This window comes from Mobula hypostoma, chromosome 6 (assembly GCF_963921235.1).
Source record: "Mobula hypostoma chromosome 6, sMobHyp1.1, whole genome shotgun sequence".
NCBI lineage: Eukaryota > Metazoa > Chordata > Chondrichthyes > Myliobatiformes > Myliobatidae > Mobula > Mobula hypostoma.
The window spans coordinates 138,078,900-138,101,616 of NC_086102.1; the positions used below are offsets into that span (position 1 = coordinate 138,078,900).

Genomic DNA, 22,717 nt, shown 5'->3' on the forward strand with positions numbered 1-22,717 from the left:
TCGGCATTATCTCCTTGATTTTATATTCTATTCCCCTTGAAATAAAATGCCAACATTTTGCATTTGCCTTCTTTCCCACTGACTCTGCCTGTAAATTAACCTTCTGGAAGTCTTACACGAGGATTCCCAAGTCCCTCTGCACCTCTGATGTTTGAATTTTCTTCCCATTTAGATAATAGTCTGTACTATTTTTCATTTTGCTAAAATGCATTATCATACATTTCCCAACACTATATTCCATCACCCACTTTTTTGCCCATTCTTCCAATTTGTGGAAGATCACATTGTTTCCTCAACACTACCTACCCCTCCACCTATCTTCATATCATCAGCAAATTTTACCACAAAGTCATCAATTCCATTACCCAAATCATTGATATAGTGAAAAGTTTCAGTCTCAATACTGAACCCCTGAGAAACACTTCTCATCATCGTCAGCCAACCAGAAAAGGCCCCTTTTATTCCCACTCACTGTCTCCCGCTTGTCCGCTATTCCTCTATCCATGTCAGTATCTTTCCTGTAATGCCATAGGATTTTATCTTGTTAAGCAGCCTCATGTGTGGCACCTTATCAAATGGCTTCTGAAAATCCAAGTAAATGCTATCCACTGCCTCTCCTTTGTCCACCCCGTTTATTACTTCCTCGAAGAACTGTAACAGATTTATCAGGCAAGATTTCCCTTTACAGAAACTGTGCTGACTTTGACATAATTTATCACTAGTCTCCGAGTACTCCAAAACGTCATCCTAAATAATGGACTCCAACACTTTGCCAACCACTGAGATTAGGCTAACTGGCCTATAATTTCCTTTCTTTTGCCTTCCTCTCTTCTTAAAGAGTGGAGTGACATTTGCAATTTTCCGGTCCTCCACGATTATGCCAGAATCAAGTGATTCTTGAAAAATCATGACCAATGCATCCGTTATCTCTTCAGCAACCTCTCTCAGAACTCTGGGATGTAGCCCATCTGGTCCAGGTAACTTATTGACCTTACAACCTTTCAGATTGTCTTGCACTTTTTCCTTTGTAATAGCAATGGCACTCACTCTTCCTCCCTGACACTCACGGACCTCTGGCACACTGCTGGTGTCTTCCACAGTGAAGACTGATGCAAAATACCCATTAAGTTCATCTGCCATTTCTTTGTCCCTCATTACTACCTCACCAGCATCATTTTCCAGTGGTCCAAAAATCAACTCTCACCTCCCTTTTCCTCTTTACATAACTGAAAAAGTCTTTTAGTATCCTGCATTATTGGCTAGTTTGCCCTCGTATTTCATCTTTTCTCTTCTTAAAGCTTTTTTAGTTGTCTTTTGTTGGATTTTAAAAGCTTCCCAATCATCCAACTTTCCACTCACTTTTGCTACCTTATGTAGTCCTTAAGTTCCCTTGTCAGCTACGGTTGCCTACCCCTGCCATTTGAGAATTTCTTCTATGGGGCATGTTATCCTGCGTCTTGTAAACCATTCCCAGCAACAGCCATCTCTGTTCTGCTGTCATCTCTGCCATTATCGTCCTCCAATCCACCTGGGAAAGCTCCTCTCTCATGCCTCTGTAATTCCCTTTATTCCATTGCGATATTAATAGCTGTGACTTATGCTTCTCCCTCTCAAACTGCAGTATGAATTCAATCATAGTATGATCACTGCCTCCTCAGGGTTCCTTTACATTAAGCTCCCTAATAAGATCTGAGGTATTACACAAATCCCAACCTAAGATAGCCCTTCCCCGAGTAGGCTCAAGCATAATCTGCTCTAAAAAGCCATCTCAGCAGCATTCAACAAATTCCTTCTCTTGCAATCCGACACCAACCAATTTTTCCCAATCCTCTTGCATATTAAAGTCCCCCATTACAATTGTGACATTACCCTTATTACATACCTTTTCCGGATTGTATGTCACTGCCCATATCAGTGACATAGCTTATCATGGCTTTATAGTTTGGATAGATATCCAAAATCCAGATATTTATGAACTGGAGTTACCTGAAAAGATGTTTTGAAAAATCTTCTCTATATTACTCAGTAAAATGAAATTCTGATCTACTGTCTAAATGCTAGGACAAGTAAACTAGGTAATAGTTGTCAGTGCAGGGCCAGTTATTGGCTTCATTACTTTATTTAGAGTGGTGCAGCAGTCTAGTTCTTGCTCTCTGTGATGTCCCCTGTGGTCCTCCATTTCCACTCTCACATCCCCACCCTCTGCAAATTTTATGTTTTCCTGTCTTTTATGCCCCATCAATATCACGTCAAAAAAGGCCAAAGACAGTTTCTCTCAAGGGTAGTACTGTCGGAAGAAAGCTACCTATTTTGTCGTCTTGACAAATGCAGAGCAAGTCCTTTTCTCCAAAACTCTATGTATATGGGCCAAAATCCTGGAGAGCATTAATGCAGTCTTAGTCTGAAGCCTGCTGGTTTTCCAGGAAACTATGATAACTTTAAAGAAAATGTCTGGACTGTTCTGAATTTGTATTGTTTCAAGTGACAAATTTTGCCAATGATCCACCAGAGTGGAGAAATGTCCGGCAGCTGTCAGACTTCATCTTCAGAGCATTTGGCTACTAGGTCTGTATAGAAGGCAAAAGGTACCTAAAGTATGATCCTAAAATGCCATTTTCCAAAACTGTCGATTATGCAATTTCCTTCTGGTTAAATACTGTCCCTTACAATCTGAGTGACAGCTGCCTAAAGCAATTTGAGACTTCACAAAATCATACAGGAATAATAGCTGTCAGACTTGATTTTCTTCAATTTTCCACAGCTACCAACACTTAATTAGTTCTCTAACAGGTTGTATAATGGTCATTTTTCCCTCTATTCAGAAGGTACTGTTGAGTCCGGAGTAGTTGAAATATCTAGCAACTTGAAAGGCTTGGAGGCTCTCCCTGCAAAGGAGTGCAGTGTGATGGTGGGGGTGAAGACTGTGATTGAGCCAGGAAGTAGCAGAATAACTCCATGATGGAGCTGAGGATAAGTGAGGTGTTGCTGCTCCTCCTCCCTGCTCAGGAAATGTCTTACATTGAAGCCAGCAATTCCCATCACCTTTTCACTGCTGTGCATTCCTTTTCTGAGATCACTGAGGAATGCAGTTGCACAGCAAGATCCTATTTTAAATATATACTGAAATGACCTGGTGAAAGTCAAGGAAATCTTCAGTTTCTGCCACTGTAATGGAAGCAGTAGGCCCATGCATTGTTTCTCGGGATCAAGTGAACTCTGTCACTATTCTACCAACCTTATCGTGGGGTGAGAAGCTTTAATTCTGAGGCCAGGATTGTGCTGGGCAGGCCAAAAGTATCGACATGCTTCTGGCGCCAACATAGCATGTCTGCATCCCAGAATCAGAATCAGCTTTAATATCACTGGCATATTTCATGAAATTTGTTGTTTTACAGCAGCAGTACATTGCAATACATAATAGAAAAGGAAACTATAAATTACAATAAGAACTATATATTAAAAAAGTTCAATCAAGTAAGTCATACAAAAGTGATTTTGTTTTCATGCGTTCATTGTCCATTCAGGGATCTGTTGGTGGAGGGGAAGAAGGGGTTCCTGAAAAGTTGATTGTGTGTCTTCAGGCTCTTGTACATTCTAGCTGATGTTAGCAATGTGAATAGGGCATGTCCTGGGTGATGGGGATTATTAATGATGAATGCCGCCTTTTTGGGGCATTGCCTTTTGAAGGTGTCCTCGATGCTGGGGAGGCTAGTGCCCATGTTGAACCTGGCTGAGTTTACAACTTTGTTCAGCTTTTTCTGATCCTGTGCAGTTGGACCTCCATACCAGATGGTAATGCAACCAGTTAGAATGCTGTCCACGGTACACCTGTAGAAATTTGCAAGGGTCTTTGATGACATATCAAGTCTCCTCAAACTTTTTATGAAATATAACTACTGCCATGCCTTCTTTGTAATTGCATCAGTATGTTGGACCCAGAATAGTTCTTCAGCAATGTTGACACCAGGAACTTCAAATTGCTCACCCTTTTCACTGGTGATCTTTTTATGGCTACTGGTGTATGTTCCCTTGACTTCACCTTCCTGAAGACCACGTCAATTCCTTAGTCTTAACAACGTCGAGTGCAAGGTTGTTGCTGTGACACCTCTTAACTAGCTGATCTATCTCACTCATGTACGCAACCTCGTCACCATCTGAAATTCTGCCAATAGTTGTGTTACCAGCAAATTTATAGATGGCATTTGAGCTGTGCCTAGCCATACAATCATGGGTATAGAGAGAGCAGAACAGTGGGCGAAGCTGGCATCCTTGAGCTGTGCAATATTCTCAGTGAGGAGGAGTGGTCTCCCAGTGAGGAAGTCAAGGATCCCATTGCAGAGGGAGGTACAGAGGCCCAGGTTTTGGAGCTTGTTGATTAGAGTTGAAGGTGTGACTATTGAACACAGAGCTGTAATCAATAAATAGCAGCCTCACGTTGGTATTGCTGTGGTCTGGGTGATCCAAAGCTGAATGGAGAACCAGTGAGATTGTATCTGCTGTAGACCTATTGTGATAATGCAAAGTGCAGCAGGTCCAGGTCCTTGCTTAGGCATGAGTTGATTCTGACCATGACAAACCTCTCGAAGAATTTATTACTGTAGATGTGAATGCACCTCGCCGTTTGTCATTCACCTTGCTCTTACTGGGCACTTGGGCATTGTTGCCCTTTTGAAGCAGGAGAGAACCTCCAACTGCAGCAGCGAAAGATTGAAGATGTCTTTGAACACTTTTGCCAGTTGGTTGACAGAGGTTTTCCATGCCCTACCAGATACACCATCAGGGTCTGTCACCTTGTGAAGGTTCACTTCTTGAAAGATGTTGTGACGTTGACCTCCCAGATAGAGATCACAGGGTCACCAGATGCTACAGGATTCACACAGGTGTAGCTTAATTCTCCCTTTCAAAGCATGCATAAAAGGTGTTGATGTCATCTGGGAATGAAGCTTCACAGCTACTTATGATGTTAGTTTTTGTCTTGTAGGAAGCAATGCCTGCAAATTGTACCAGAGCTGATGGGCATCCAATTCTATCTCTAACTTCAATAGGAATTGTTTTCTTGCTCTTAAAATAGCCTTCTGAAGGTCCTGCCTGGATTTCTTGTATAGTCCTGGATCGCAGTCTTGAATACACAGATATAGTCCTAATACAAATCTTCTGGTTCATCCGTGGCTTTTGGTTTGGGTATGTCTGGTACATTCTCGAAGGCACACATTCATCCACACAAGTCCTGATCAAGTCGGTGACAGCTGTGGTGTATCCATTCAGATTCAAAGACGAGTCCCTGAATATTATCCAGTTCACCAACTCGGACACAGTTCAAAGACAACCTCTGTAGTATCCAGGACATCTTCAAGGAGCGATGCCTCAAAAAGGCGGCATCCATCATTAAGGATGCTATCACCCAGGTCATGTGTTGCTACCATCAGGAAGGAAGTACAGAAGCCTGAAGGCAGACACAATGATTCAGGAACAGTTTCTTCCTCTCTGCCATCTGATTTCTGAATGGACATTGAATTCACAAACACAACCTCACTCCCTTTTTATTTCTATTTTTGCTGGTGATATTAAACCTGATTCTGATTCTCAAAGCAGTTCTATAAGTGCTCCTCTACCTCCCTTGACCAAACAATATTATCCCCTGCCTGTCATTTTCCAGCCTTTGTGAAGGTAGTTTGAAGCTTTTGGTGCATGGGACTAACTTAATCAGGCTTTCATGATCACTTAATAGCAGCATCTGAGGCATCTTTTAATTATTATATTTGACTGTTTCCCATTTTTATTTGAATATTTCAATGTTTTTCATTGATTCTATTGTTTTTCATTATCCTACTATGAATCTCTGCAAGAAAATGAATCTTAGTATATGATGATCTGCATACTTTAATAATAGATTTATTTTACTTTGAACTTTGAACTTTCTCTGTGCTGTTACCCATTCCCTTCCCAAAATATAAATAACTTCCCCTTTCAGGGAGTATCAATGGTTTATTTGCTTCATTATGAGAATATTTTCCTCCCAATATGTAAAAACCCCAAGAGCAAAGGATACAAAAATAAATCAACAATATTGGTCTCTGAATTAATAAGAGAGGATTTAAGTGGAATCCATGTATTTAGATCGAAGCTTATGTGAATTACAAAATGGTTATTATTACCTTTTCGTCAGCTACGTAGAACAGTCTATGTTCAAAGACTTCCCTGGTTATGCTCCCCTTTCTCCTATTGTCTACTTTCCTCACCTATCAGATTCTTTCTTCTCCAGCGCTTGAACTGTTCCACCCACCTGGCTTCACCTGTTACCTTCCAGGTATCTTCTTTCCCCTCCCCCACTTTATAATTCAGGCATCTCTCCCCTTCCTTCTCAGTCCTAAAGAAGGCTCTCAGCCTGAAATGTCAACTGTTTACTCGTTTCCATAGATGCTGCCTGACCTGCTGAGTTCCTCCAGCCTTTTGTGTATATTGCTATGGTTATTGTAAGTTGTTTATTCCATCATTACTGATGAGTTATTACAGTCAATCAATTAAATAGCTGAAAATCTCATCCAAGTTTATGGTGTTCCATTAGCACAATTTCAAAGCGCAAGCATTGCACCCATCATTATTCTTTGCTATCATATTTCTTGTGCAAAGCTTTCTAACCTCACCATTTGACATTTCCTGTGAGAGGAACTTCAGCTGGATATAAGGATAGCCCCTGACTGTGTTAAGTTTCATTTCTGTTATTTGTGTCTTAGTACATGAAAATAACAGATCCTAATGAGTTGCCAACTGAGATGGATTGAACAAGTTTTATTTATCACTGGTGTAGTTTACCACTAATGAGCCAGCACCTCCAGCACCTTTGTTACTTCTCTAAACATGCACAATTATGTAAACTATTTGTGGGAGGAAAGGCACAGAATATTTTTCAAACCATTTGTATTATAACTGTACTTGCATCCTTTGCCTGCAAGTATGTAGTTTCCATTCCTCAAATGCCAAATATTCATGTTGTATTTTAAGTAATTTTTAGCAAATTTAGGGAGATACTTTCTTTCTGATATTTAGCAATAATGGAGAAGTAAACAAAAATTAAATTAGGAACAAAAATAGTAGTTGAATTTCCTGCAGAATATTTTTATATAACAACAGAAATCATAAACTTTGAAAGGACGTTATTTTCCCCTTAAAGCCAGTCTTTTTTTGCCTTCAATACTAAAACTACAATCCCTCATTTTTTTTTCTCTCTTATTCTGGCTGTATTATCTTTTCCAACCCTTTTTTTTATTTTGTTGATTACTTATCCCTGTCACCATTGTGCTCTAGTTATCGTCAGCCCCATTCCTTTTAATATACTCTTTTAATCCCAGTTGATGTCTCTACATTTTACCAATTCTTGATTATGTGTGTCCAATGACAATTAAGATTGATTAACTTTTTGTTACATTCAAATGAATGTATTTACTCATCTGAAACAGGCTATTACTAGTAGACACCAGCTGGTGTAGGAAATATAGAGCACAGTGTCATTAGTCTGCCCCAGTGGTATTAATGCTTAAACTCAAATTTTAACTAAAATGTGATTTATTAACTGCAGTGGGGCTATTAAGGAGAGCTGGTAAGGAAGTCTTCTTTCAAAGCACTCACTCTATGAGTAACCATGCTGGGCATGAGTCTGAGGTAGAGGGTGGGCCTTTTTTCCACCATGCAAAATGTTTAGATGGGCAGCCCAGTAATACATTTTAACGTCTGGTAGGGCAAAACCACCTGCTTCCTTGGGCTTTGACAAGTGCTTTTTAGTAATTCTAATGGGTTTGTAATTCCAAATGAAGGGTATAATAATTGAATCCAATTGCTTAAAATATGACAGAGGAATAAAACATGAAATTGACTGGAAAAGATGAAGAAATTGTGGCAGTACAATCATCTTGATTGCGTTAACCCTCCCACCACGGAAATTGGAAGGGTTTTCCAAAAGTCAATATTGTGATTAACCTGCTCAACTTTGTTTCGCCAATTCACTTGCAAAAGGTCATCTGGGTTTATCACATTTTAGTAACAGCTTCGTGATTGGCAGCACTATAAGAATTTGGAAGCAGATTCAACTGTACGTTAAGGCCCCAAAAACTTATATTAACACTCTGATTTGTGACAATCATTCCTTTTTGCCTGGCCTGAATGATATTGTTTTTCTACCTGGAAACAGAGAGGCATCTGTAGTGTAGGTGACCCATATATTAATGGAAACTTTGCCTCATTTGCGCAGTTACAAGTAGTTTACAATATCCCTGCATCTAGTTTTTTTAGATATTTTCAAATTCGAGATTATGTTAGGAAATATACACCTAACTTCGAAGTTTTAGACAAACATGAGTCCCTGGAGGCAATAAATAAATTTGATCCTGCTACTGGTAGTGTGGTATCCTATCTTTATCAGATCCTACATAATGGAGCTCGGGTGAATACTGCAGGTCTTAAACAGGCATGGGTGGATTAATTGGGTACAGAACTGACAGAGGAGGTCTGGGATGAGTGTTTAAGGAGTATACATGATCGTTCAGTCAACATCAGACACAGACTTATACAGTTTAAAACAATATGTACATAGACTTCATTACTCCAAAGAAAAGTTGCACAGTTTCTGCCTTGTTGTTTCGCCAGATTGTAATAGATGTAAATCTGTGAATAGTAACTTGTCACATTCATTCTGGTCATGTTGTAAGCTTTATGCATACTGGAAAAGTATTTTTCACTGTTTCTCTGAGGCTTTTGGGAAGCGGTGGGAACCAGACCCACTCATAGCCATCCATGGAGCAAGAAGCTCCCTATCTTCAGCCAATAAGTACGAAAATATGGCTGTATTGTTTGGAATGGTGATTGCTAAGAAGTTAATCCTGCAAATGTGGAAAATGGACTCTGTGCCTATGCATGACCTGTGGCTGAGAGAACTGGCAAATACTTTACATTTGGAGAGACTGAGACTATGTAATGAGGACAGAGGGGACATCTTTGAAAGGATATGGGACTTCCTTACGGGGTGAGGACTGAGGTTTTTTGGTGCGGTGCATCTCTGCTGTGTATGCTTACTTTTGCCTTTATATTTTTCTCCCTTTTGCTGCTCGATATTTAATTAGATTTTGTTAAGGTCGTGGTTTTTGTAGATGTGCTGTTTTTTTTTGTTTGTAATAAAAATAAATAAAAAGAATATTAAAAAAAACTCAAATTGTAAAGTATTAGAAACCTCAAAAAGTGAATTCTGAACCCATATTTCTTTCCAACGTCAGATAGTAAAGATGGGAACTGTGACCTGCATCTTCTGCAGCCCTCAGTGAAAGCACATCAGGTTTTCACCTGCTGGGAACATCCTTCAGAAATTCAGACGCGTGCTGCCTGTAATTTTCCATCCATTAAAATTAATGAATGGAAAATAACACAAAGTAGCGATGTGTTTTCCTTCTAACAAAGCCCATGATTCTGGATGCCAAAGATGTTAATCTAAGTCTCTATCCATTTCACTATTGGTGCCATTAATTACTTTCAGCTAGCCAAGCCATCTTTTCTAACCCATGCCTAATTGCCCTTCAGAGACTGATAATGAGCCACCATCTTGAACTGCCACAGCCCACTCTGGTTTCATGAAGGGTGTTTTATGATTTAGATAGTGTCATTGACGGAACAGTGATATATTTTCAGGTCAAGATGTTATACAACTTGTAACGTAGCCGACAGGGAGCCCTGTTCCTATGGCCTTCTTCCATTGTCCTTCTTGATGAGATCTTAGAAATAGTAATATCTCTAAATGTACAAACGATGTAAGTGATGGGAGGTGACTGTTTGCAGGGTGCTGTTGGAACAGCCTTTGTGAGTAATTGCAGTACATTTTATAGATAATATACACTGTGGCTATTCTTTGCCAGTGGTGGATCAAATACATGTTTACAATGGATGGGGTCCCAATCAACCAGGTGCTTTGCCCTGAAAGACACTGAGTTGTCTGGGTACTGCTGGAGTTAAATTAGTCCAGATAAATATTTTATTAGGTTGCCTTGGAAATGATGGAAAGGTGTCAGGAAATGGACCAGCTGTTGGATACGCAGCTTCCAAACTGCTTATGTAGCCACAGTATTTGTGCAGCTGATCCATTTGAGTGTTTGGTAGTATTGCCATTGAATATCAAGATAAGTAGCCATTACTTGGCAGTTGTTTGACAGAAATTATACTTGTCACTTACCAGGCCATGTCTGAATATTTTTTTTAGATCTTGCTGCTTGCATTATAATCTCCCTTATTGAATGAGGAGCTTGTGAATGTTATCTGATATTGTGCAAGCACCTGCAAACATCACCTCTTCTGACCTTTCAGCAGAAAGAAGGTTTTGATGAAACAACTAAGAATAGTTAAACCCAAGGCATTGCCCTAAGGATCTCAATTGTAGCCAGTGGGTAGAATAGTCAGCCTCCAATGCTTAAAATCTTTGAGGTATGTTTGCAATTTTTGTAGCATTTTCCCTGTGTTTCTCTTGATTTCAGTTTTTCTAGTGCTACTTATTGCCACTCTTGATCAAAAATTCTGGCAAATAATTATCCTGGTTAAACACAATCTGAGTATAGAATTTGCTATTTACTTATGAATGTGCTCTGTTTGATAGCACAATTGACAACACCTTCAATCAATTTGCTGATAATTGGGAATGGACTGACTGGGCTAGATTGAATTGTCTTGCTTTTTGTAGACAGAGCTCCACTGGAAAAATTTACCTGGAGGTGTGGCTAATTCTGAAGGTCAGGTCTTCGGTACAACAGATAGAATATCATTTGATCCCGAGCTTTTGTTTATCCAATGTTCTTGTTCTTGATATTGTGTCCAGAGAAATCAAATTAGTGAATGACTAGCACCAGTAGTGATGGGATCTGAGGAAGAAGACAAATTAAGTCATCCATTTGGCAGTGATGCTGAATGACCTGCAAATGGTTCAGCTTTGAGCAGCATGTGCATTCTGAGTTCTACCAGCATTAATGATGAGAGTGCTCCCAGAACCACCTGCTCTCATTTGTTTTAATTGTACAGCAGGGTTCACAATTAGATATGGTTAGACTACAAAACCTTGGTATATTTGTAAGATCACGGTGGCATATAAACACCCCTGGCAATGCCAGCATTTACTTCCATCCTTAATTACCACTGACCCCAGAAGACTGATGGACTTGCAGTCATAGATAGGCCAGATGGGGTAAGGATGGCAGATTTCCATCCTGGGAACATCAGTGAACCATTTTTATTTATTACAACAATCTGGCAGTTTGATCGTAATCATTACTGTGACTGTATTTGTTTTTAATTCCAGATTTATTTAAATACCCAAACGTAAAATCTCCAGCTGCTAAGCTGAGATGCATACTTGTGTCTCTGGATCAGTAGTACACAATAATGGCTGCTAAACTATAAAATAACTTTTATACTACTGCACCTCTAAAACATACAAGTTCTTTAAACAATAATAAGATGTCACTAAGTTAGAGTTAACTGTCTTCTCAAGAGAATAAACTCTAAAATTATTTGTGAATTCAAATTGATGTGCTTTGACTTTTTATTATATTAGTCACCAGAAATTGTGGCTAAAGCACAATAAAAATATTAATTGGACTTTAATGTTCAGTGTTGCCATTGTATCATGTTTTCACTGTAAGTTGCTCAATGTTGATCTGGTAAGAAGATAGCTGTCAATCTTCCAATTTATGGCTTTTTTCCAGAGCCAATGAAAGCTGGATAATGAAAAAGAATGATAAACAATTGGGTGAATTGGAAACAAGTTAATTTTAAACAGTAAGAATAAGTGTAATTAAGGGAGAGATAAAAAGGAAATGTAAAATAATTGGTAAAATATATGAGCAAAAGAAGGTGTAACTGAAGCCAATTATGTTTAAGAATTACAGTAACAGTTCTTGAGAATTACAGCATGTTTCAGACTAGGTGTATGATGAAATATGGAAATATTGAACACATTCACAATACAGTGCTGACAACATTGCAGCAATACTGTCTGCATTCAAACATGACCTTTTAATTTGGCTTAATAATCTAATAAATACACAATAATAAGATTTGTCTAATCACAGCAGTTGATCTTTTTGAAGTAATTCACAACATAGTTTGAAATATTTTGAACATAACCACATTACAGTTTTTTTTTCCCTGCGTTTTAACACAAATCTACCTCACTGCATGGGCCCATGCCTTACAGATGTTGCGAAAAATAGAAAAATTAGAATTAAATTGTTTTAAAGTTATTCTTTTGAAATTCTTGTGCATCAACTTGGACTAGTCCCACTGTTGCCCTCTTTAACTTACTGAAAATTGTGTTCTTAATGATCTCATGAAGATCCAGTGAGCAATTTTCAGCCCTTTACCTTAGAATGAATGTGCAGAAACTGGAGAGGGTTCAAAGGAGGTTCATGCAAATGATTCCAGGATTGAATGGCTTGTCATATCATTCCACCGAGATGCAGCACTGAGCGTCATAGGAAGTCATTCCTGCCTGTGGCCATCAAACTTTACAACTCCTCCCTTGGAGGGTCAGACATCCTGAGCCAATAGGCTGGTCCTGGACTTATTTCATAATTTACTGGCATAATTTGCATATTACTATTTAACTATTTATGGTTCTATTACTATTTATTATTTATGGAGCAACTGTAACGAAAACCAATTTCCCCCGGGATTAATAAAGTATGACTATGACTATGACATACGAAGAGCATTTGATGGCATTTGAATTCACTAGAATTCAAAAAAATGAGGGGTGACCTCATTGAAACCTATTGAATGGTGAAAGGCTTTGATGAAATGGATGTGGAGAAGATTTTCCTGTGGTGGGAGAGTCTAAGACCAGAGGACACAATCTCAAAATAGATAAGCGTGCTTTCAGAATGGAGAGGAAGAGGAATTTCTTTTGCGAGAGATGGGTGAATCTGTGGAATTCTTTGCCACAGGCAGCTGTGGAGGTCAAGTCTTTATGTATATTTATGGTGGAGGTTGATAGATTCTTGATTGGTCAGGGCATGAAGGGATACGGGGGGAAGGCAGGAGATTGGGGCTGAGAGGAGAATTGGATCAGCCATGAAAAAATGGCAGAGCAGAATCAATGGGCCAAATGGCCTAATTCTGCTTCTATGTCTTATGGACTTATGGTCTATAATATTCAGGAAAATCAGTCCAAAATTGTCCTTTTCTGCCAGTGATGACATACTTGCATATGAATTATCTCAAATTATTTATATGCTTAATTCTAAAATGCTATTTTCTGAAAGAAATCAATGCAATTTGTATGTTAATAAGTCTCTTCTTTAAATGTCTTTTCTACAATTGCTTGAAGCAGTTTTGGGTCATCAGATTTTTCTCACAGGACACCAAAGTGATGTGGATAACAAGACAGACTCAGAAATTACAACTTAACCTCGAGAAACCATTCACTTTCTACAGCTGCAGGATTCCATAGTTGCACTGGTCTGATTATAACTTCCAAATTAGGATGTCATGTACCTCTCATTATTACTAGTGCTCTCTGAGGCATTAATTACCAGTCCTAAATTATGGTAATGTGAAGGATTCATAATAACATTGTAAATCCAGCACATTCACAATTACCGTTAAGATCATTGAAGAGAATGTTTGCAGGTTCAACTTTGTCTGCTTTGGTGGAGGCTAACTGTGGTGTGTCATAAATCACCCTGAAATTTTCACAGGCTCTAAACTGTTGTTGTATCTCTTTCAAGCACAAGTTGCTGGAACTTTCATAAATCAATAATTGAATGTGCTATTAATGTGGACTCGAGAGTCTGTAAATGCTGGAATCTGGAGCAAGAAAAAATCAAACTGCTGGAGGGACTCAGCAGGTCAAGCAATATCTGTGGAGGCAAATGGACAGTCAACATTTCAGTTTGAGATCCTCTATCAGGATTGATATACGGACTTCGCCCAAATCATCCACTACACTTTTGGCCTTCACAGATGATGTTTGACCTGCTGAGTTCCACCAGCAATTTGCATTTGTACTGCCAATGTATCCTTCTATTTGGCCATTAAATGACTGTCATGTTATTAGCCAAAGAAAATTATTTAAAACTTAGTTAAAGATCGAGTAGATAAATGAATTAATTCCTGTGCATAGCTTGCTGGAGTAAATAACTGGTTCTAAATGCATTATAACTGGTTGCATCAATGTCTGGTTTGGAAGTTTCAATGCACCGGATTGGAAAAAGCTGCAGAGGGCTGTAAATTCAGCTAGCTCCATCATGAGCACTATCCTCCCACCATTGAGGAAATCTTCAAAAGCTGATGCCTCAAGAAGACAGCATCCATTATTAAGGACCCCTAATACCTGGGACGTGCTCTCTTCTCACAGCTACCATCAGGGAGGAGATACAGGAGCCTGAGGATACACACTCAATATTTCAGGAATAGCTTCTTCCCTTCTGCCATCGGATTTCTGAATGCTCATTGAACCCATGAACACTTCGTCACTATATTGGTCTCTTTTTGTACTACTTATATATTTTTTATATATTTCTTATTGTAACTTAGATTAATTTTTATGTATTGCAGACTAGTGCTGCCACAATGGAACAATTTTTGCAACATATGTCAGTGATAGTAAATCTGATTCTGATTCTAACTAAATAAACCTGGAGAGATAATCAGACAGATAGATCTTTGTGGGGTTAAACTGGTTAGTTTTCAAAAGTGAGCTCATAGACGGCAGTGTGTTACTTTTGTCATTCTCTGTGACACTGGCTAGGTATTTCATTTTTGATACATGACGCATTTGATGATTGTAGAATGATATCATGAGTACTTTCCTTAACAGCTGTCCTAATACAGTGAATACCCAGTACTATATTTATTAAATTTTTATAGCTAGGATAGACGTTAGGCATCATTTCAGAAGAGAATCTGTTCTGTGAAAGACTGGTGAATTGATGATTGTAGTAGAGACGATGGACCCTGATTTTTATGATGCCATGATGGAGACCTCAATTGGGAAAATGAAATGGAAGTAATGGCTGCAGAGGGATAGGGAGCCTTCCAGACACATTCTCAAAGACATCACCAATGATGCTGCTCTAAAATCAAGACTCCAGTGTCCCCATCATTTTTGATTTGAACACATTGCTTGAAATTATATGCAGGCTTTCCGAGTATATCCTCTTAACATTTTTTATTCAAAAGAGACCCTCTTCAATCAGTTAGTTGTTAACCATCATCCTAGAAACTACTTTACAGTACTCAAGGTGTTGTATCTAAATGTGTGTAGTATAAAAAATAAGGCGGATAATCTTGTTGCAATATTACAGATTTTCAGGTATGATGTTGTGGCCATCACTGAATCATGGCTGAAGGATGGTTGTAGTTGGGAGCTGAATGTCCAAGGTTGCACGTTATATCAGAGGGCTAGGAAGGTAGGCAGAGGGGATGGTGTGGCTCTACTGGTAGAGAATGCATTCAAGTCAGTAGAAAGATGTGACCCAGGATCAAAGATGTTGAATCCTTGTGTATTGAGTTAAGAAACTGCAAGGGTAAAAGGACATTAATGGCAGTTATATACAGGCCTCCCAACAGTGGCCAGGAGTGGACCACAGATTACAACAGGAAGTAAAAAAGGTGAGTCAACAGGGCAATGTAGTCATGGGAGATTTTAACGTCCGGGTCGATTAGGAAATTCAGGTTGAAAATGGATCTTAGGAGCGTTAGTTTTTTGAATGCCTAAGAGATAGCTTTTTAGAGAAGTTTGTCGTTGAGCCTACTAGGGGATCAGCTATACTAGATTGGGTGTTATGCAATGAACCGGAGGTGATTAGGGAGTTTATCGTAAAAGAACCCTTAGGAACCAGTGATCACAATATGATTGTGTTCATCTCAAAGTTTGATAGGGAGAAAGTAAAGTGTGGTGTAGTAGTACTTCAGTGGAGTAAGGGAAATTATAGTGGTATGAGAGGGCAGGGAGGTCAGCATTATAGTGGTATGAGAGGGCAGGGAGGTCAGCATTATAGTGGTATGAGAGGGCAGGGAGGTCAGCAGAGCAGCAATGCTGTGCGATTCTGGGAAAAATGAGGAAGATGCAGGACATATGTATTCCAGAAATTAAGAAATACTCAAATGGTAAAGTAATACACCGTGGCTGACAAGGAAAGTCAAAGCCATTGTAAAAGCAAAAGGAAGGGTATATAACAAAGCAAAAATTAGTAGGAAGGTAGAGGATTGGGAAGTTTTTAAAAAAACTACAGCGAGCAACTAAAAAATCATTAGAAGGGAAAAGATGAAATATGAAAGCAAGCTAGCAAATAATATCAAAGTGGATAGTAAAAGTTTTTTCAAGTTCATTAAAAATAGAAGAGAAATGAGAGTGGATATAGGACTGCTTGACAATGAGGCAGGGAAATAATAACAGGGGACAAGGAGGTGGCTGATGAACTAATTGAGCATTTTGCATCAATCTTCACTGTGGAAGACACTAGCAGTATGCCTGATGTTGTAGTGTGTGAAGGAAGATAAGTGGGTGCAGTTACTGTTACAAGAGAGAGGTTGCTCAAAAAGCTGAAAGACCTAAAGGTACACAAGTCACCCGGACCAAAGGAACTGCACCCTAGGACTGAAAGAGGTAGCATTAGAGATTGTGGTGGCATTAGAAATGATCTTTCAAAAATCAATGGACTCTGGCATGGGGAAAATTGCAAATGTGACTCCGCTATTTAAGAAAGGAGGAAGACAGTGGAATGGAAATTATAGACCAGTTAGCTCAACCTCAGTGGTTGGAAAGATGTTAGAATCAATTGTTAAGGGTGAGGTGATGGAGTGCTTGGTGACACAGGACAAGATGGTACAAAGTCAGCATGGTTTCCTTCAGGGAAAATCCTGCCTGACGAACCTGTTGGAATTCTTTCAGGAGATTACAAGTAGGATAGATAAAGGGGATGCAGTGGATGTTGTATATTAGGACTTTCAGAAGGCCTTCAGCAAAGTGCCACACGTGAGGCTGCTTACCAAGTTAAGAGCCCATAGTATTACGGGAAAGTTACTAACATGGTTAGAGCATTGGCTGATTGGTAGGAGGCAGCGAGTGGAAATAAAGGATCCTTTTCTGGTTGGCTGCCAGTGACTAGTGGTGTTCCGCAGGGGTCGGTGTTGGGACTGCTTCTTTTTATGCTGTATACCAATGATTTAGGTGATGGAATAGATAGCTTTGTTGCCAACTTTGCAGATGATACAAAGATTGGCAGAGGGGCTGGTGGTGTTGAGGAAACAGGTAGGATGCAGAAGGACAGATTAGGAGAATAGGCAAGAAAGTGGCAAATGAAGTACAGTGTTGGAAAATGCATGGTCATGCACTTTGGTAATAGAAATAAATGTGCGGACTATTTTCTAAACGGGGAGAAAATCCAGGAATCTGAGATGCAGAGGGGCTTGGGAGTTCTTGTGCAGAACACCCTGAAGGTTAACTTGCAGGTTGAGTCAGGGGTGAGGAAGGCAAATGCCATGTTAACTTTCATTTCAAGAGGTCTAGAATACAAGAGCAAGGATGTGATGCTGAGGCTTCATAAGGCACTGGTGAAGCCTCACCTTGAGTATTGTGAACAGTTTTGGGCCCCTCATCCTACAAAAGATGTGGTGGCATTGGAGAGGGTCCAGAGGAGTTTCATAAAGATGATTCCAGGAATGAAGGGGTTATCATATGAGGAACGTTTGATGGCTGTGGGTCTGTACTCGCTGGGATTCAAAAGGATGGGGGGAGCTCATTGAAACTTTTCGAATGTTGAAAGGCCTAGACAAAGTAGATGTGTAGAGGATGTTTTCTACGGTAGGAGAGTCTAAGACAAGAAGGCACTGCTTCAGGACAGAGGGGCACCCTTTCAAAATAGAGATGCGGAGAAATTTCTTTAGCCAAAGGGTGGTGAATTTGTGGAATTTCTTGCCACACAAAGCTGTGGAGGCCAGGTCATTGGGTGTATTTAAGGCAGAGATTGATAGGTTCTTGATTGGACATGGCATCAAAGGTTACGGGGAGAAGGCCGGGGACTGGTGTTGAGGAGGAGATTAAAAAAAAAAGGATCAGCCATGATTGAATGGTAGATGGTCTAATTCTGCTCCTATGTCTTACAATTTTATGGAATTGTGGATGGAACGATCCCTGCAGAAAGCAGAGGGGAGGGGAATCTAAAGATATGATTAGTGGGAGCATCCCTTTGGAGATGCTGGAAGCTGGGAAGGATGATGTGTTGGATGTGAAGGTTCATGGGGTGGTAGGTTAGGAACTCGATCACCGTTAAGGCATCTGGGAATGGGTTGAGCACAGAGGTTTGGGAAATGGAGGAGATGTTGGTGAGGGCAGCATCAATAGTGGAGGAAGGGAAACCTCCATTATGAAAGGAGGAAGATATCTCTGATACCCTGGAAAGGAAGGCCACATCCTGGGAACAAATGTGGTGGAGGTGAAGGAACTGAGAAAAGGGAATAGCATTTTTATAGGAGATAGCATGGGAATAGGTGGTGTCATGTTAATGATAGGAATTGTTAGGTTTATGAAAGATGTCGGTTCTCAGTTTGTCTCCAGAGATGGATTCGAGGAGATTGAGAAAGTGGAGAGAGATGTCAGAAATGGACCAAGTGAATTTAAGGTTTGTTCTTTTGTTAAGAAAGGATCAGAGAATTTTGAGTAATAGAAGTGTATAGGGACTGAATATCCATGGTGAAGATGAGGCGCTCAGGGCCAGGCAATTGAAAGGTACTGAGGAGATCAAGAGCATGAGAAGTGTTGCAGATGTAGGTGGGAACAGACTGAACCAAGGAGGATAGAATGGAATTGAGGTATGAGGACACAAGTTCAATGGGGCAGGAGCAGACAGAGACAATCAGTCTATCCAGACAGTTGGGGTTCTGGATTTTGGGTAGGAGGAAGAAGCAAGCAGTGTGGGGTAAGGGAACTATGAGTTTAGTGTGGTGGATGGGAGTTTGCCAGAATGGATGAGGTCAGTGATGGTGTCAGAGAAAAATTTCTGATGGTCTGGAGTAGGGTCCTCGTCAAGGGGTAGGTATGTGGATGTGTCTGAGAGTAGCCTCCTGGCCTCAGCAGGGTAGAGGTCAGTGTGCCACACTACAATAGCGCCCCCTTTGTCTGCATGTGTAATGGTAAAGTTGGGATTGATGCAGAGAGACGGGAGGGCAGTGCCTTCAGAGGGGGTAAGGTTTGAGGAGGAGAGAGGAGTGCTGAGTCTTGTTGGCAATTCAAGATGAAAAGATCCAGAGCAAGTGGAGAATCAGGGTGGGGTATCCACGAAGAGGAGGAGGATTGAAGACAGGAGGAAGGGTCAGCAGTGCGGGGCGTGGAATCCTTGACAAAGAAGTGGGTTCGGAGATGGCGGTGACGAAGGAAGAACTTGATGTTGGTGTGAATGAAACTCACTGAACTGCAAACGAAGGAGGTCAAAGATAAAACCCTTGCTGAAGACAGAAGATTCTGCCTCAGAGAGGGGAAGGTCAGAGGGAATAGTGCAGACATGGCAAGGATTAGAGCTAGGTTCAGGGGAGGAAGAGGGTTGATGTGATCAGGGAAGGTGGGGGTGGAAGGAAGATGGAGACTCCAAGGACCAAAGAGGTGACAGTGGAGCCCGAGAAACTCGGGGTTGGTGAGTGGTGGTGGGGAATAAGGAGCCAGGGAGCCCAGTGGCAGCAAGTGAAGTCACAACCTGGAAGTACTTGTGGTTAAGGTCCAGGCTAGAACTGGATCTGGAGGCCATGTAGTTTGTAGTCTGAAGGTATCTGAGGTCGTAGGAACTGATACTGGTGGCGGTAGAATTCAGGTTCTGGATCTGCTTGTCGGAATCTGGTTTGGAATCAATAGTGTCAACAGGCCTGAGGCATCAGAGCTGGGGCTGGAATTGGCGAGGTGCTTGGTTTGGGGCGACCAATCAAATCGATGTGCGAGTGGGAGCAGCAGGGTTAATTGATAATGTCATCATGTTTTTCTTGCCCTTGGAATTCTTTGTCACACACTCGGGAAATGCCATCAGAGCAGCCAACTATAGTGCACTTTGTAGATGTTGGACACTTCAATCACTACACCAGTGGGGAAGAGAAGAATATGTAACGCAGTGGAAAGGGTGTCAATCAAGAACATTGTTTTATTTTAGAAATTGTTAAGCTTCTGTAGTATTGTTGAAGCTGTAAGCTTTCAGACACTGGAAACTATTTCATCCCGTTTCTGTGGCAACACACACAATGCTGGATGAACTGCACAGACTAGAGTAACTAGTCAACATTTTGGGCCAAGACCCTTCATCAGGGTTGGAAAAAAAGATGAGAAGTTAGAGTACAAATGTGGGAGGAAAGGAGGAACAAGTGCAAGGTGGTAGTTGATAGGTGAAACTGGGTGAGGGGGAGGGGGTGAAGTAAAGAGCTGGGAAGTTGATAGGTGAAAGAGATAAAAGGCTGGAGGAAGGGGAATCTGGTACGAAAAAGTGGAACTTCATGGAAGAAAGGGAAGGAGGAGGAGCACCATCTAACCATCTATTCTTGACATTCAATGACATTACAATGGGCAGGTAGTGAGATAGGAGAGAGAGGGATACAGGATTTCGAAATGGTGAAGAAGAGGGTGTGGACAATTACAGAAGTTTAAGAAATCGATGTTCATGCCATCAGGTTGGAGGCTACCCAAATGGAGTATAAGGTGTTGCTCCTCCAACCTGAGCGAAGCCTTATTGCGGCAGTAGAGGAGGCCATGTACTGACATGTTGGAATGGGAATGTTAAATGGAATTCAAATGGGTGGCCACCGCTTTTTCTGGTGAATGGAGCGTAGGTGCTTGGCGAAGTGGTCTCCCAATCTCCGTTGGGTCTCACTGATATACAGGAGGCCGCACTGAAAGCACCAGATACGATAGGTCTGTGGTCCCCAACCTCCGGGCCGCGGACCGATACATTGCCGCGAAGAATGCAGTGGTGCAGCGGTAGCCGGAACGCACCCAGCACATCTTTAAGAAAAAAGCCAAAATAAACAAAGCTAATTAATTAGGTGCCACCTGGCGTCACCTCTGATCTGGACCAACATTTATGTGCCGGGTGGCACCTAATTAATTAGCTTGTTTATTTCGGCTTTTTTCTTAAAGATGTGCTGGGTGCATTCCGGCTACCGCTGCACCACTGCATTCTTCGCGGCAATGTATCGGTTCGCGGCAATGTATCGGTTCGCGGCCCGGAGGTTGGGGACCACTGCAGTAGGTGACCCCAACAGACTCACAGGTGAAGTGTCACCTCACCTGGAAGGACTGTTTGGGGCCCTGAATGGTAGTGAGGCAGAAGAAGTAGAGGGGCAGGTGTGACGACTTTGGGCTCTCCTCATGACAGAATATTCAACTTCGAACTTATTTTATAGCTATGTATTTATGTGGCTGGCCCAGCTATGGTTTTGATCAATGATGCCCCTCCACTCCCACCAAGATGTTGATTGTAGGGTATTTGGTGATTGTAAAGTCATTGAATGTCAAGAATAGATGGTTAGGTAGTCTGTTTCAAAAATAGTCGTCAGTGAATATTGATTTCAGTTTTACCATGGTGCTTTATACCACACTTGGTTTAACATCAAAAGCAGCAAAGGACCTGGTTCTAAACTTTGGTAATTACCATCGTATTCTTTCTTCAATCCAAAGAACTTTCATTCGTAACAGTGTTTTCTCCCTTCAGCACGTTTCATATCCCTACTGCTACTGTCACTTACAGCCTACTGGTTTGAAGTTTTGACGACAAGTTGTGTTTAGCAAGGTACTTCATCAGATATCTTGTGAAAGCAAATACACACATTAGCTGTACTTACTTTATCCATTCTGTCTGCTACTTCATCAACATGCTTAATTCAGATACTCAGGCCCATAACCTCTGCCACCAGAAAAGGCATCATCTGTAAATTTCCCTCAGAGCCTGACTTAGAAATAAATTATCATTCCTTTACAGTAATTGGATCCAAAGGACACATCTCCTGACTGTGGGGCACCTTCACCATCTAAGCTGTATTGATTCAATTAAGCAGGTCACTACTGCCTTCATGAACACAATCACAGATGGACAATAAACTCTGCTTTCCAGTGACTTCCACTGTCCATGGATGAGTGAGAAATAAATTGTGCAATTGACAAAGTCAAAGGAAAGAATAGAATAGCACCCTACTAGACAAGAACCAGAGTAATTGGGGTGCCATGGTAGCGTAGTACTTAACACGACACTATTATAGCTTGGGGTGATGTAAGTTCTGAGTTCAATTCCAGCATCCTCTGTAAGCAGGTTTCTAAGTTCTTTCCCATGTGCGTGTGGTTTCGTGCAGGTGCTCTGGTCTCCTCCCACCGTCCAAAGGCATGCCAGTTAGTAGGTTAATTGGTCATTATAAATTGTTCCATGATTAGGCTAGGATTAAGTTGGTGGGTTGCAGCTCAAAGGGTCTCAAGGACCTATATACTTCGCTGTATCTCTAAATAAAATAAAAATTAAAGTATGTTATGAAAACTAATTCTGCGGCAGAGAACTCATGAATAGTTTGAAGGTTGAACCAGGGAAGAAGGCAATATGTAAAAGTCAGATCTCTGGTGTACAGATATCAATCCCAGAAAGCCTGTACATAATTTACAGCAGCATAGATCCTGGACTGCTGTCCTGACAACTGATGATGCCACATTTAAAGGAACATTCAGGTTTTGCAG

General features: G+C 40.8%; 1 protein-coding gene across 2 annotated transcripts in view; it reads left to right on the forward strand.

Moving 5' to 3' along the window:
• The window catches only part of vps8 (VPS8 subunit of CORVET complex), a 682,661-nt gene that overhangs the window by 587,782 nt on the left and 72,162 nt on the right, over positions 1–22,717 (forward strand). The window lies entirely within an intron of this gene.